The 16,504-nt window shown below is 40.8% G+C and overlaps 1 protein-coding gene across 2 annotated transcripts in view; it reads right to left on the bottom strand.

The window, feature by feature from the left end:
• The window catches only part of C10H10orf95 (chromosome 10 C10orf95 homolog), a 47,731-nt gene that overhangs the window by 13,281 nt on the left and 17,946 nt on the right, over positions 1 to 16,504 (bottom strand). The window contains exon 2 of one of the 2 annotated variants that reach the window (XM_068258978.1): positions 7,450 to 7,492. The gene's annotated coding sequence lies outside the window, so the exon portion shown is untranslated. Of the gene's footprint in view, positions 1 to 2,519; positions 2,672 to 7,449; positions 7,493 to 16,504 lie in introns of those variants that run through there. The other variant, XM_068258977.1, reaches the window with a different exon arrangement.

Genomic DNA, 16,504 nt, shown 5'->3' with positions numbered 1-16,504 from the left:
ACAGATGTTTGATCAGATTGAGATCTGGGTAGAAAATGTGATTTATAAAACCAAGCTACATCGTACTTCTCCATGGTCAAGATCTGACATTCACATGCCCATTGTATGTGCATTCAGCAGTATTATGTTTTTCTGTAATTTGTATAAAGTTGCCCATTATCGGTACAAATTTTCCTTCAGATTCGATCTTTCGACAAAATGTGAATGATTGAATCGAAAGGCAGTTATGAATTGTTCACATTAACTGAACGATTTAAGATTTTACATTGTGATTCAATCATAAACTCCACCTTCTGGATCAATATTTTTTCCTTTTCCAATCAACCAAAGAATCGTTTCACATCCATTCGCGCCACACCCAGCACAGTTTTCTATACAATACGATCATAAAAATTGCATCGAATGATAAAATCTAAATAAAAAAATATACTGTTAATGGGCACTTTAACACAAAGATTGGCAAGGAGTGCTACCATTCATTCCCAATGCACATCAATGAGCCTTGGGCAACGATAACCCGATTGCTGGTTTACAGTGTGTCCTCATTTGGACCAGGTTTGATAGGTACTAGCTGCTGCATATCAGGAACACGTATTACAAGTACACAAGTATTGTACAAATACTATTTTACAGATGCTCTTGCTCTAGCCTACTGCTTATTGCTTGTATCGTGTTGTCTGTTAACTCTATCACCAATGTTGGAAAATACAAAAGGAACACCGAGAGCCTAATATAGTGTAGTATGTACTGGTATTGGGTGAATGATAAAACGTGAGGAAAGGATACTCGCAAACCAGGGTTACCCTCCAGATAACCACTATCAATGCAGGTGTGGAGATTAGACCTGTCTTCACTCAGGATTAAGGAGTCGCTCTCTGTAGATCGGAAAAAGAAGGGGGTAGATCACGCCTCCACCTGGGGTGGACATAGTATTTGTAGATAGAGAACAGAGGCTCCAACAGGATAAAATAGACTAAAATTTTTAAAAATGCTTGGGAGAAGGTGGTGGACTTACCTCCAAGAAGCAGACATAATTGCTGTCAATATTGAAAAGACATATATTTATTGTATACTCCACAAAAAAGCCTGTTTGACAGAGGTGCTATATGCATCCCTGACAGACTACTGTTTATACCCGTCTATTGGCTGATGAAGCGGCTTATACCTGCAAAACGCGTTGCAGCTTTTTTTAATAAGTATACAATAAATATGTCTTTTCAATATTGACAGTAATTATGTCTGGCAGAGGGCAAAGCTAGGAGACCCCCAACGTCACACTACCCTCTGACAGGCTGAACGCTTTGGACGCCATTCCACGGCCCATAGAGCTGCTGCTGCTGCTGCTGATTTCGCCCGAACAGTGATCTTATAGGCCAAATAGGAGGACTGGATACATCACATTGTGGAACACTTTGCAGGTCCAGCTAATCATGAAACAGGACGGCACATGGACAATGTGTAAGGACGAAGACAGGTAGCTATGATGAACTTTCTGCTGCTTCAAAGCCTAACGTCCTCAATGCATGTTATATAGCATTAGCAGTGTTCATTCTGCACACTTCACCTACTGACATTTGCTACCTGTTGCTATTATGCCTTTGCTGCTGCTACAGCCTTTCTGACCTTGGGTTGCTAGTGTTTGGATGTCTGCGAATGGGACTCTTCTTTACTTTAAATCCAGTTCTTCCTTAACCATGTACGGATCCAATACTGTCACAGGAGTCTGCGAGTGGGACCCTTAACATATGGATTCTCACAATTGATGGCCTTCTAACAATTATCAGTATATTCATATAGGACTGGGGCGCTATAGTCAGATTTACGATTCAGCAACAGCTATTATCTATTGATGTGTGACTTCATGCAATGTGGGGTTATCTCCAATGTTTTTAAAGTTTTAAGTTTTTTGTAAAGGGAGGGTAATACTGAGGGCTTTGACACTCTAATTTTGTATTTACAATTTCTATTTGAATACGAATAAACAAACCTTTTGTACCACATTGCACTCTTTTTGATGAAGTCTTAATGTAGGTAAGGTCTAAAATATATGCACTACTTTTTTAGTTTTTCATTGACAGTAATTATGTCTGCTTCTTGGAGGTAAGCCCACCACTGCCTCCCAAGCATTTTTAAAAATGTTAGTCTATTTTACTCTGTTGGTGCCTCTGTTCTTTATCTACAACTATTATCATTGTCTGTAACCTTATTTATTGTCCAGCACTGCTTAATATGTTGGCGCAATAGAAATGCAATAAACAATATTAATAGCTATCTCAGTTATGAACTTGTCAAAGTCACTCCAACACACTGATTCACCTGCTGCCTAATATAAATCCAGATCCTTGACAGGTAACTGTACAACCTGATAATCAACTTTTTAATATGCTGCAGCAGCTCAGTGTATGTCTATTGCACACACAAAACACAACAACACTGAAAAAAAGTATAGAGAATAAAAGATTCTTAGGAAGAAATAGTAACGTATAGATCACGTGATGCCCTGCAAAGTACAATCATACCTGCATTGATTGTTCCTTTGTCTCCTGAATGCTATCTGAGGGGCCCGTCCCAGCGCTCAGTAGCGTGAATGAACCTGCAACAACGTCATCCTGGCTTCTGTCTATCCCATCTGACAACTCATTAGAACACTAGCAGCAGTGAGAACATTCATGTAGAGAAAGTACTGCACTGGAGTATATCCAGGAGACTCCGCCCCCTGCTGAAAGCAAACAGTAACCATGAGCACAAAGTAATCATTGGAAGCTGCTGCTCCCTTCTGCTAGTGCTCATGTACTGTACCATTCTCCTCGCTTATTTCCAGACAAAAGGAGGTTTCTCAAAGAATCTCTTTCATGTCCCTCTGCACGTGTCCCAGAGATCCTAGCAGCAACAGATAGATATTACCTGGAGAGTTATGCAGCTGTCATTGTTCATAGACCTACAGCTATTATTGTTATATAGCACTGACACTGTTTACACTACTTTACACTTTACTGAACTCACATCACTAAAGCTACATACACTGGAAAATAATGGCCAACTACTATTGTATAGCACAGGGCAGTTTCTAGGCTAAATTGCACCCAGGGCGAGGGTGTAAAAATCATAAAAATAGGTAGTCAGTATAGTTGCCCCAGGTATAGGTTAGATAGGTAGATGCCCCCAGTATAGGTTAGATATGTGGGTGCCCAGATTATAGGTTAGATAGGTAGCTTCTCCGAGTATATGTTAGATAGGTAGGTGCCCCGAGTATATGTTAGATAGGTAGGTGCCCCGAGTATATGTTAGATAGGTAGGTGCTCCCAGTATAAGTTAGGTAGGTAGGTGCCCCCAGTATAGGTTAGATAGGTAGGTGCCCAGAGTATAGGTTAGATAGGTAGGTGCCCCCAGTATAGGTTATATAGATAGTGTCACGGAACAGCCGTGAGAAACGCAGGCGAATCGGGAAGATTTGCACAGTCAATTTTCTGATCGCTTCCTGGTTAGATTTGTGCAGTCATTGCAGCGCACAGAATGGCATTCCTTCTTTTTTTTCCTTTGATCAAATGGCAGGAAGCCTGTAACAGAGTGTCCCAGGCACCCAGCTGTGCTAAGGGCCCATCCACCAGATGAAGTCAGATAAGCAGCCTGACAGAACCAATTTACTGGAGAAAGAGTCAGACTCTCCGGATACAATCTCAGCAGGGAAGCTGACACGTACCCTGCTGTCCTAAGCTTCAAAGAGCCACTCACCCAGAACTGACCTGCTCTAAATCCCAGATGTATATAATAATCCATAAACCGCTATATTTGTCATATTTCCTGTATTGCAAGGCTGCTAGGCCCTCCAAACTCACAGAGTGGGTCGGGCTTTGTCTGGTGCTGGTACTGAGAAAGTTTCAGAACATTCTGAGGTAAAGACTCAGTTAGGCAGTTCGAAAGTGCCCTGGTGATACCACAGGGGTCCTACCCCTCATGTCTGGTATCAGGGCACTGGGTAAATCGGGACAGATCTGAAAATGTTACTAAAACTGCCCTGACCTGTACGGTTCTGTAAGATAGAGCCCATATATGGTTAGATATGATTTTTGGTCCCCAGGACAAGGGGAGGACTCATCTCATATTCTAAGGGGGTGTGTGGTTCCCACCCTCACTCCCTCCTACTGGATCAGGGGCATACGAATGGCAGAGGACCCAAACTCAGTGTCCTCCATTTTGAAGCATCATCCTGATTACATCCTTGCCAGCTTGAGGACATGCTGGCATCCAGCTTGTCTGAACTTTGCTACTGAACTGAAACCAAGAACTTTATGAGTTTTCCCAGAAGGACATATTTCCATGAACTAAGTATTTTCTCCCTTTTATTTTCATACTGGCTATTAATGTTTGTATAATTGTTGATTTTAACGATTGTCTCTATATATTAATTATTTATGTTGCATTTGTAATAAACGACGCTAAACGTCCTTTATTTATTCAGCTACCCTGCTATTCAGCCGCACAAACTGAACCCTGACTTCTGAAGAGTCGCTACTATTGTTGCTAGCTAGACAGAATAGAGTGTGTTTAACCATTTTTATTTGCAGGTCTAGACTCAGCCAGTCAGTGGGCTCCTCTGTCCCATGGTAACAGAGGTGGTGGCAGTTATACCCTGAAATAGTGTGTAATTTGTAACTACCGTAACTACAGGCTCCCTTCTAGTCGGTCTGTTGTCAAAATTCCAGCGGTTTATGCGCACCGATTGCGACCACAGCTTGCATGGTCTGTGTGCTGAAACCGATTGGAAGGCATTGTGCGGTCCGGCCACTAGGGGTCCTGTGACAGATAGGTTCCCTGATTATATGTTAGATAGGTAAGTGCAGCGCATATATGTTAGGTAGGTGCCCCCAGTATAGATTAGATAGGTAGGTTCCCCGAGTATAGGTTAGACAGGTAGGTTCCCTGTGTAAAGATTAGATAGGTAGATGCCCGAGTATAGGTTAGATAGGTAGATGCCCTGAGTATAGGTTAGATAGGTAGGTGCCTTGAGTATTGGTTAGATAGGTAGTTGCTCCCAGTATAGGATAGTTTGGTAGGTGCCCGAGTATAGGTTAGATAGGTAGGCGCCCTGAGTATATGTTAGATAGGTAGGTGCAGAAGGGTTGGCGTAGTGGCACGGGGGGGGGGGGGGGGAAGAGAGCGGGTATAGAGCAGTTTCAACTCACCTTCCGCGATTTTCCGCCTCTATCTCATTCCTGTCCCAGGCATCTTGTCGCATTGGTAACAGAGCCCCCAGTGATGACATGCGGTTACATCATCACAGGGAGGCGGTTACCAATGCGATGGACGCTTGGGAGTGGAAGAAGATAGAGAATGCATGTGTGCAGGGATCCTGGCAGGTGAGCTGTAACTACGCTATGCCCGCTCCCCCTGCCACTGCGCCCCCCTCCCTGCCACTCAGTCTGGCTCCCCAGGCGATTTCACTATTTGCACGCTAATAGAAACGTGGCTGGTATAACATCAGCAGAGCTGGACCATCCACAAGGCAACCTAGGCAGATGCTTAGGACCTAGTAGTTGTCAGGGGGCCCAACTGTCACTTTCTCTGACCCCTCTCCCATCTCAGATTACCAAAAGAACCATAATGAAGAGCCAAAGCTATTACTTTGCCCAGGGTCCCATTTCCGAAGCAGGTGGTTTTGGTGCGCAGGCCTCAGTGCCGGGCCCTGAAACTAGGCTCCCCATAGCAGCAATGATATGCTGCACGGGGCAAGTAACAGTAATTCTGGGCAACAGCGATTGCTGGATCCCAAATTACTCCTCCCTCCAAGTTGAGACGATTCGGAGAGGGAATGGTATTTAACGCCGCCCCATTTCATCCTAATCCATCCCCGAGCATGAGGCTCACTTGGCTGAGTGCTATGGTATAGCAGAACTTCTCATTCTTTCTCCTCCCAGTTTCCCATCTGCAGACGAAAGTCTGGGCTCCTTATCAGACAGACGAGTAGCATGTCTATACAACAATCTATTGGTAAAATGTAACCCAAAGTTATCATGAATGATCAATTGAGACAATAAGTCTCTACAGTCAGTATGAGCCTGGTTTATGTAGTGCTGGTAAAACTGCAGTGCACAGGCAGCACATGACAATAATGCTGGTACTAGTGCCAGCAGATTACTGTGCTGGGTGCAATTAGTACATGAGTAACGTGAGCTTTGCTATGGTAATGTACATACCACGGGTCATGCTTATTGCGGTATATACATGTGGTAGTATCGGCAATATTGTAACCTGCTACCTGCACACACTAATTTTACCAGCACTGTGTGTATCAGGCCCTATTTAATTTAAGTATCTAAAAAAAGAAGGAGCGCTCTAAGTGCGTTACCAAAGATGAGACTTTTATTGCGCTTAAAAGTGATTACTTACAGAATGGAAGAATAAAAACGCTTATCAGCGGGTGGGCTACCCGCTACACCCCTCGGCGGCAAGGCTGCACGCGCTGTGGCCAGCAGCAGCGTGTCCGATGGACCTGGAAGCTCGTCTTGCGAGGCGGTGGGCGGGGCCTAGTGTCGTGGTGCGTGTGACGCCATGACGCGTTTCGGCGCTCTGCGCCTTCATCAGATGACATCACCCGCACAGAGAGGCGGATTTATATCCGCATAGATGCCGTAGTTATGGCAACAAGTGGGGAGAATAAAACAAACTTTATTGTTCACACGCACGGTGCGCAAGCTAATCAGCTTGCTATGCCGCTCGGGGATACACTGCTAGAAAATTCAAGCTGGCTCACAGCGCGTACCCCTGCAATACTTTATTGTTATAATTGCATTACTGTAATAATTTTAGTTTAAAATAACAATGATGAGAGTATATAACAACCTATTATAAATAAAAAGCACATAATGTACATAAATTAATTATTTAAGAAATATTTTTTCCTTCTAAGCACATGGCTTGCCAAACCTTATCATCATTATAAATAAACCATGAATCATAATAATTGGCAACCCTCCTGCATATCATAATGGATAAATGATGAATTAAAAATGGATGGGCCTAGATCCTATAACTGGGTATGGGTATGTGGGACGGGGAAAGAAAGGGGGTGGGGGGAGGGGGGAAGGGGGGTGGGGTCGAGGGAAGGGGGGAAGGGGATTGGAAAAAGGAAAATAAAACAAAGGACCTAAGATCCAAAATTGTAATTACACAATAAACAATAAAAAGTTGTAAGTATATATATATATATATATATATATATATATATATATATATATATATATATATATATATATATATATATATATATAAAAGAACCCACATGCACTAAGATCTACCATTGGGCTGATGGAAAAAACTACATACAGACATAGGATCACATTGCTCGACCGTTTTAGATTGAATAAACAGCATTGACCAGAGATACATAAAAAGCTATAATAAATATGACCAATTCCTACTATGGACAATGTCTATCTCATAGGTACTCACCACCCTCATCTAGTGTCAGAAACTGCTGGAATTATAGTGGAAGCTGTGGAGAGAGATGGAAGCAACCGGTTTTAATAAGGAATACAAATATTCGTGGGCTAAAAAACTCATGGGCTATAAAAAATCTCTAAATGATGGAAATATGCATACATCTTACATGTAAGTAGAAATTTCTAACCCTTCATTGAAACCATTTGGGCTCAAAGAATTCATTTTAAAAATCCAGTACGTCTCTCTCTCACAGAGCCTCTTATATTTCTCACCTCGATGGAGACTCTTGGAAATCATTTCAAGGCCTAAAATACAAAGGGAATCAACACTACTGGAGTGGCATTCTTTAAAGTGACATGGAACACTATGTTTTTCACTTCCATCTAATATAAATCTCTTGTGTTCTCCAAAATCTTTGACTAAGTGGGCGCGTAGTACGTCCCACATAATATTTTGGGCAATCACAGGACAAAAGGTATATCACATGATCGCTGCCACATGTGATGAATTGTTTGATTATGACCTTTTGTTGTCGTCCATCTACTACTTCTTTAACTCTGTGTTTAATAAATGGGCAGCAACCACACCTTTTTACATGACATTTATAATTGCCTGTGATAGCAGGAAACATAGTTTTAGGTGCTTCAAATGTTTTCTTAACGTTACTCGGTGCTATGATGTTTTTTATAGATCTGGCTTTTTTAAAAATTACACTCGGCTTTTCAGGAAGTATGTCCCTCAACAATGGATCTTGTTGTAATATAGGCCAATTTTGGGTTATTATCTTTTTGATTTTTCTGGACTCTTCAGTGTAAGGGGTAATGAAAGAAAAATCAGATCTCATGGAGGCCTTTGTGGAATGAATTTTAGGTTTATATGGTGTAACACTGAATTCCTCCAGTGTAGCCTGGAGGAAATCTGCCCTATACCCCTTTTCCAAAAATTTCTTGGACAATATTTCACCTTGTTTGTAATAATCCTCATCCAATGTACAATTACGTCTTAGCCTACGAAATTGGCTTCTAGGAATATTTTCTATCCACTTTGCATTATGGCAACTAGGTGCATGTAAATATGAATTGCCTGCTGTAGGCTTAAAATGTGTTCTAGAGCTAATCTCGCCACTACTGTTAAAATACAATTCCAAATCTAAAAAAATTAGACCTTGATCAGAAACCACATGTGTAAATGCCAGGCCAAACGCATTATTATTACAATATTTTACAAAATCTTCTAATAATTCACGATCACCTTCCCAAATTATTATGATGTCGTCAATGTATCTACTGTAAAATATCAAATTCCTAGCAAATGGATTATCTGCCCATATGTGTTGGCTTTCCCAGTATGCCATATACAGGTTGCCAAAACTGGGTGCAAATCCCGCCCCCATTGAGGTACCGCAGGTTTGCAGGTATAGTTTATTCATGAAATTAAAATAGTTGTGAGACAGGGCGAACTGTAACAGCTCCACGAGAAATTGGGCTTGTACAAATGGTAATGAACCATCTTGTATAAGAAAATATTGAACTGCCTCTAGACCTTTTTCACGTGGGATACACGTATACAGAGATGTAACATCTAAGGAGACCCATAAATAGTTTTGTTCCCACCTGTATTTTTTTAAAATATCTAACAAATGTGATGAATCGCGTATATAGGCCTGTGTGGCCAAAACTAAAGGCTGAAGGAAATGATCTACATATGCAGAAATGTTTGCGACCAAACCCTCCATCCCTGCAACAATGGGCCTCCCCGGTGGATTGGCGGCATCTTTATGAATTTTGGGGATGTGATAAAAATAGGGGATGGAGGGGTAGGGTACCACAAGAAACTTTTTCTCAGATTCGTTAATAACTTCACCATCAAATGCCCTGTCGACCAAGGATTTCAACTCATCAAGATAAGCCAAAGTGGGATCAGTTGGAAGTATTTGATAGGTACTTGCATCAGATAACAATCTTAACCCTTCTTTTTCATAATCATCATAATTCATTAATACAATACCACCACCTTTATCAGCCTGCCTTATTACTAAGGATTGATTGTCTGTTAGCTGTTTTAGTGCGTTCTTTTCCAGTGCATTCAAATTTGAGTGTTTTTTGTTGAAACTCTCCTTGCATAGACCCTTCATCTGGTCAAAAACAAGCTGATAATAAGTATTGATAAACTGCCCCTTAGAATTGGTGGGATAAAAGATTGATTTGGGTCTAAATGGTGTATGACGTATGTTGGTATCTGGAACAAACCTAAGCCAGTCCTCCTCTTCTGATATGGGAGTGATAGAATCAGTAAGAGAGAGCCAGTTATCATCATTTGGGGGGAATGACAGAGAGGAGGATAAGAAATCTTCATTCATACCGTCAGGACTTGTGTCATCAGCAATAATATGAGTTTTGTGAGATTTTATAGCAAAGAACCTTTTGATGGTCAGAAACCTAATGAATCTGTGTAAGTCCTTATATAGCTGGAATTCGCTAGGTCTAACCGTGGGGGCAAAATTGAGTCCCTTCTGTAATAGGGATATTTCCCATGTCGTAAGGGCATATGAAGATAAATTAAATATTTTTATAGTTGAGTGGTTAATGTCTCTGCTCCTACGTTTTTCCTCTCTTTCTTTGATGGCTCGCCCCCCTCTAGTTCCCCGTCTGCATCTTCTAACCCTCTTTTTCTCTGGGGTCCCGGGGTGTGGAGGAGCTTTGGCCCTAAAAAATGATCTTGCCCTGGGTCTCTCAAGCCACCATCTGGGCTTATTATATGGGCAAATGAGGTTGGCAGGGATTGGTCAGGTCCTGTGTTTGCCACACTATCTTGTTCAATTAACTCTCGCCAGTGGGGAGGGACCTCACTGACTGTTTTCTTAAGAGGAGGGGAAGTTTTCGAAGTCCTGTTTTCATTAATGGGACTCAGATTACTTGAGTGCTCTTGTCGTTTAGGAATGGCCCCTTCTCTATACCTATCTCGATATCTATCTGAATATTTGGGATGGTGGATGTTATGGCTTAGCTTGGCCTTGTGGAATCTTGTTGGGTCATCATCGGGTTTGTGGCCCTTATTAACCTTTATGTCCCTACCGGGATTTTTCCGATCTGTATATGAATATTTATTCCTTTCTTCATGACGATAATCACTATTTTTATGTTGGTTTTTTCTAAAGCGAAATTTATTATCATCGCAAGGTCTTACATTGAACCCCTGTCTGGGAGATTGCCTTGCCCCTCTAGTAGACTGATCAAATTTGTATGGTCGCTTACGACTTTTGAACAAAGATCTGAACTGTTTATGTCGTATATTGGGGGAGAACTGTTTACCCTTATCTTTGTCGATAATCTGTTTGGAGATATATTCCTCATCATCAGATCTAGTTGGGCATTGTTTTGGGTTTTTAGGAAGATTATTATTGTCAGCAATGGAATTTGTATGGGTAAATTTATTGCCATCCTTAAGTGGTGACGACAATTTTTTGGGGTCATTGCTCCATTTGAAAATGTTACCTCGAGCGTAGTCTGTCCTGTCTCTCTCAAATTTTTTGAGCTTTTTATTAATCAGTTCGGCCTCTATTGTTTTAGTAGAAGCAGCAACTTTCTCATGCCACTCGGCAAATTCTTTCAAAGTCTGAAATTTGCTGAGATCAAGTTCTATGGTAGGAATGACCTTTCTTACTCGAGATAAATTACGTTCTCTCTGGACTACAACTATCTTCATCCACTTTTCGGTGCATTCGATAGCTGCTTCTTTCCAGATGAGATGCAAATCAGGATCTAAAAAGTCGCAATCGTTCTTATTTCTCATCCCTCTCGGAGCAATTTGTGCGTTAATATACCCCGAGAGGAACGAAGAATCAATCCACTGTGTACTCGCATATTACCTTGCATTCTCAAGTTCTCTAAACAAAGAAATCATATGCATTACATTAGTAGCATGGTTATAACCTTCTGTGGTTATAATACCAGATGCAGAAGTCCCTTGAGAGCCAACTGTTATTTCATCTGCAATACGTTTCATGTTATTATAAATTTCAATTTTAAGTTTATCCCATTTGGAAATATCAGGATTATTACCGGGGTTATTACCGGAATATAAACTGGACGTCATGGTGAAAGTAGTCACTGGTGGTGCTGCAAGGCGCTGACCCAATCTCAGCAGGCAACCAGAACAGTTAGTAGACAAAAAAGTAGTCCTTGCGCTATCAACTCCAGGAAGCCTTGACCAATCAAATCCAATGAGTCTCTAGTCCACACCAGGCAAACACAGTTTATGCTGCTCCAAATCAGGGAGTGTACAAAAAGTATCTAAAAAAAGAAGGAGCGCTCTAAGTGCGTTACCAAAGATGAGACTTTTATTGCGCTTAAAAGTGATTACTTACAGAATGGAAGAATAAAAACGCTTATCAGCGGGTGGGCTACCCGCTACACCCCTCGGCGGCAAGCCTGCACGCGCTGTGGCCAGCAGCAGCGTGTCCGATGGACCTGAAAGCTCGTCTTGTGAGGCGGTGGGCGGGGCCTAGTGTCGTGGTGCGTGTGACGTCATGACGCGTTTCGGCGCTCTGCGCCTTCATCAGATGACGTCACCCGCACAGAGAGGCGGATTTATATCCGCATAGATGCCGTAGTTATGGCAACAAGTGGGGAGAATAAAACAAACTTTATTGTTCACACGCACGGTGCGCAAGCTAATCAGCTTGCTATGCCGCTCGGGGATACACTGTTAGAAAATTCAAGCTGGCTCACAGCGCGTACCCCTGCAATACTTTAAAATATTACAGTAATGCAATTATAACAATAGTTTAAAATAACAATGATGAGAGTATATAACAACCTTTTATAAATAAAAAGCACATAAAGTACATAAATTAATTATTTAAGAAATAATTTTTCCTTCTAAGCACATGGCTTGCCAAACCTTATCATCATTATAAATAAACCATGAATCATAATAATTGGCAACCCTCCTGCATATCATAATGGATAAATGATGAATTAAAAATGGATGCGCCTAGATCCTGTAACTGGGTATGGGTATGTGGGACGGGGAAAGAAAGGGGGTGGGGGGAGGGGGGAAGGGGGGTGGGGTCGAGGGAAGGGGGGAAGGGGATTGGAAAAAGGAAAATAAAACAAAGGACCTAAGATCCAAAATTGTAATTACACAATAAACAATAAAAAGTTGTAAGTATATATATATATATATATATATATATATATATATATATATATATATATATATATATATATAAAAAGAACCCACATGCACTAAGATCTACCATTGGGCCGATGGAAAAAACTACATACAGACATAGGATCACATTGCTCGACCGTTTTAGATTGAATAAACAGCATTGACCAGAGATACATAAAAAGCTATAATAAATATGACCAATTCCTACTATGGACAATGTCTATCTCATAGGTACTCACCACCCTCATCTAGTGTCAGAAACTGCTAGGAATTATAGTGGAAGCTGTGGAGAGAGATGGAAGCAATCGGTTTTAATAAGGAATACAAATATTCGTGGGCTAAAAAACTCATGGGCTATAAAAAATCTCTAAATGATGGAAATATGCATACATCTTACATGTAAGTAGAAATTTCTAACCCTTCATTGAGACCATTTGGGCTCAAAGAATTCATTTTAAAAATCCAGTACGTCTCTCTCTCACAGAGCCTCTTATATTTCTCACCTCGATGGAGACTCTTGGAAATCATTTCAAGGCCTAAAATACAAAGGGAATCAACACTACTGGAGTGGCATTCTTTAAAGTGACATGGAACACTATGTTTTTCACTTCCATCTAATATAAATCTCTTGTGTTCTCCAAATCTTTGTCTAAGTGGGCACGTAGTACGTCCCACATAATATTTTGGGCAATCACAGGACAAAAGGTATATCACATGATCGCTGCCACATGTGATGAATTGTTTGATTATGACCTTTTGTTGTCGTCCATCTACTACTTCTTTAACTCTGTGTTTAATAAATGGGCAGCAACCACACCTTTTTACATGACATTTATAATTGCCTGTGATAGCAGGGAACATAGTTTTAGGTGCTTCAAATGTTTTCTTAACGTTACTCGGTGCTATGATGTTTTTTATAGATCTGGCTTTTTTAAAAATTACACTCGGCTTTTCAGGAAGTATGTCCCTCAACAATGGATCTTGTTGTAATATAGGCCAATTTTGGGTTATTATCTTTTTGATTTTTCTGGACTCTTCAGTGTAAGGGGTAATGAAAGAAAAATCAGATCTCATGGAGGCCTTTGTGGAATGAATTTTAGGTTTATATGGTGTAACACTGAATTCCTCCAGTGTAGCCTGGAGGAAATCTGCCCTATACCCCTTTTCCAAAAATTTCTTGGACAATATTTCACCTTGTTTGTAATAATCCTCATCCAATGTACAATTACGTCTTAGCCTACGAAATTGGCTTCTAGGAATATTTTCTATCCACTTTGCATTATGGCAACTAGGTGCATGTAAATATGAATTGCCTGCTGTAGGCTTAAAATGTGTTCTAGAGCTAATCTCGCCACTACTGTTAAAATACAATTCCAAATCTAAAAAAATTAGACCTTGATCAGAAACCACATGTGTAAATGCCAGGCCAAACGCATTATTATTACAATATTTTACAAAATCTTCTAATAATTCACGATCACCTTCCCAAATTATTATGATGTCGTCAATGTATCTACTGTAAAATATCAAATTCCTAGCAAATGGATTATCTGCCCATATGTGTTGGCTTTCCCAGTATGCCATATACAGGTTGGCAAAACTGGGTGCAAATCCCGCCCCCATTGAGGTACCGCAGGTTTGCAGGTATAGTTTATTCATGAAATTAAAATAGTTGTGAGACAGGGCGAACTGTAACAGCTCCACGAGAAATTGGGCTTGTACAAATGGTAATGAACCATCTTGTATAAGAAAATATTGAACTGCCTCTAGACCTTTTTCATGTGGGATACACGTATACAGAGATGTAACATCTAAGGAGACCCATAAATAGTTTTGTTCCCACCTGTATTTTTTTAAAATATCTAACAAATGGGATGAATCGCGTATATAGGCCTGTGTGGCCAAAACTAAAGGCTGAAGGAAATGATCTACATATGCAGAAATGTTTGCGACCAAACCCTCCATCCCTGCAACAATGGGCCTCCCCGGTGGATTGGCGGCATCTTTATTAATTTTGGGGATGTGATAAAAATAGGGGATGGAGGGGTAGGGTACCACAAGAAACTTTTTCTCAGATTCGTTAATAACTTCACCATCAAATGCCCTGTCGACCAAGGATTTCAACTCATCAAGATAAGCCAAAGTGGGATCAGTTGGAAGTATTTGATAGGTACTTGCATCAGATAACAATCTTAACCCTTCTTTTTCATAATCATCATAATTCATTAATACAATACCACCACCTTTATCAGCCTGCCTTGTTACTAAGGATTGATTGTCTGTTAGCTGTTTTAGTGCGTTCTTTTCCAGTGCATTCAAATTTGAGTGTTTTTTGTTGAAACTCTCCTTGCATAGACCCTTCATCTGGTCAAAAACAAGCTGATAATAAGTATTGATAAACTGCCCCTTAGAATTGGTGGGATAAAAGATTGATTTGGGTCTAAATGGTGTATGACGTATGTTGGTATCTGGAACAAACCTAAGCCAGTCCTCCTCTTCTGATATGGGAGTGATAGAATCAGTAAGAGAGAGCCAGTTATCATCATTTGGGGGGAATGACAGAGAGGAGGATAAGAAATCTTCATTCATACCGTCAGGACTTGTGTCATCAGCAATAATATGAGTTTTGTGAGATTTTATAGCAAAGAACCTTTTGATGGTCAGAGACCTAATGAATCTGTGTAAGTCCTTATATAGCTGGAATTCGCTAGGTCAAACCGTGGGGGCAAAATTGAGTCCCTTCTGTAATAGGGATATTTCCCATGTCGTAAGGGCATATGAAGATAAATTAAATATTTTTATAGTTGAGTGGTTAATGTCTCTGCTCCTACGTTTTTCCTCTCTTTCTTTGATGGCTCGCCCCCCTCTAGTTCCCCGTCTGCATCTTCTAACCCTCTTTTTCTCTGGGGTCCCGGGGTGTGGAGGAGCTTTGGCCCTAAAAAATGATCTTGCCCTGGGTCTCTCAAGCCACCATCTGGGCTTATTATATGGGCAAATGAGGTTGGCAGGGATTGGTCAGGTCCTGTGTTTGGCACACTATCTTGTTCAATTAACTCTCGCCAGTGGGGAGGGACCTCACTGACTGTTTTCTTAAGAGGAGGGGAAGTTTTCGAAGTCCTGTTTTCATTAATGGGACTCAGATTACTTGAGTGCTCTTGTCGTTTAGGAATGGCCCCTTCTCTATACCTATCTCGATATCTATCTGAATATTTGGGATGGTGGATGTTATGGCTTAGCTTGGCCTTGTGGAATCCTGTTGGGTCATCATCGGGTTTGTGGCCCTTATTAACCTTTATGTCCCTACCGGGATTTTTCCGATCTGTATATGAATATTTATTCCTTTCTTCATGACGATAATCACTATTTTTATTTTGGTTTTTTCTAAAGCGAAATTTATTATCATCGCAAGGTCTTACATTGAACCCCTGTCTGGGAGATTGCCTTGCCCCTCTAGTAGACTGATCAAATTTGTATGGTCGCTTACGACTTTTGAACAAAGATCTGAACTGTTTATGTCGTATATTGGGGGAGAACTGTTTACCCTTATCTTTGTCGATAATCTGTTTGGAGATATATTCCTCATCATCAGATCTAGTTGGGCATTGTTTTGGGTTTTTAGGAAGATTATTATTGTCAGCAATGGAATTTGTATGGGTAAATTTATTGCCATCCTTAAGTGGTGACGACATTTTTTTGGGGTCATTGCTCCATTTGAAAATGTTACCTCGAGCGTAGTCTGTCCTGTCCCTCTCAAATTTTTTGAGCTTTTTATTAATCAGTTCGGCCTCTATTGTTTTAGTAGAAGCAGCAACTTTCTCATGCCACTCGGCAAATTCTTTCAAAGTCTGAAATTTGCTGAGATCAAGTTCTATGGTAGGAATGACCTTTC

This window comes from Hyperolius riggenbachi, chromosome 10, assembly GCF_040937935.1.
Source record: "Hyperolius riggenbachi isolate aHypRig1 chromosome 10, aHypRig1.pri, whole genome shotgun sequence".
Lineage (NCBI taxonomy): Eukaryota > Metazoa > Chordata > Amphibia > Anura > Hyperoliidae > Hyperolius > Hyperolius riggenbachi.
This window is presented reverse-complemented; position numbering and strand designations above follow the sequence as displayed.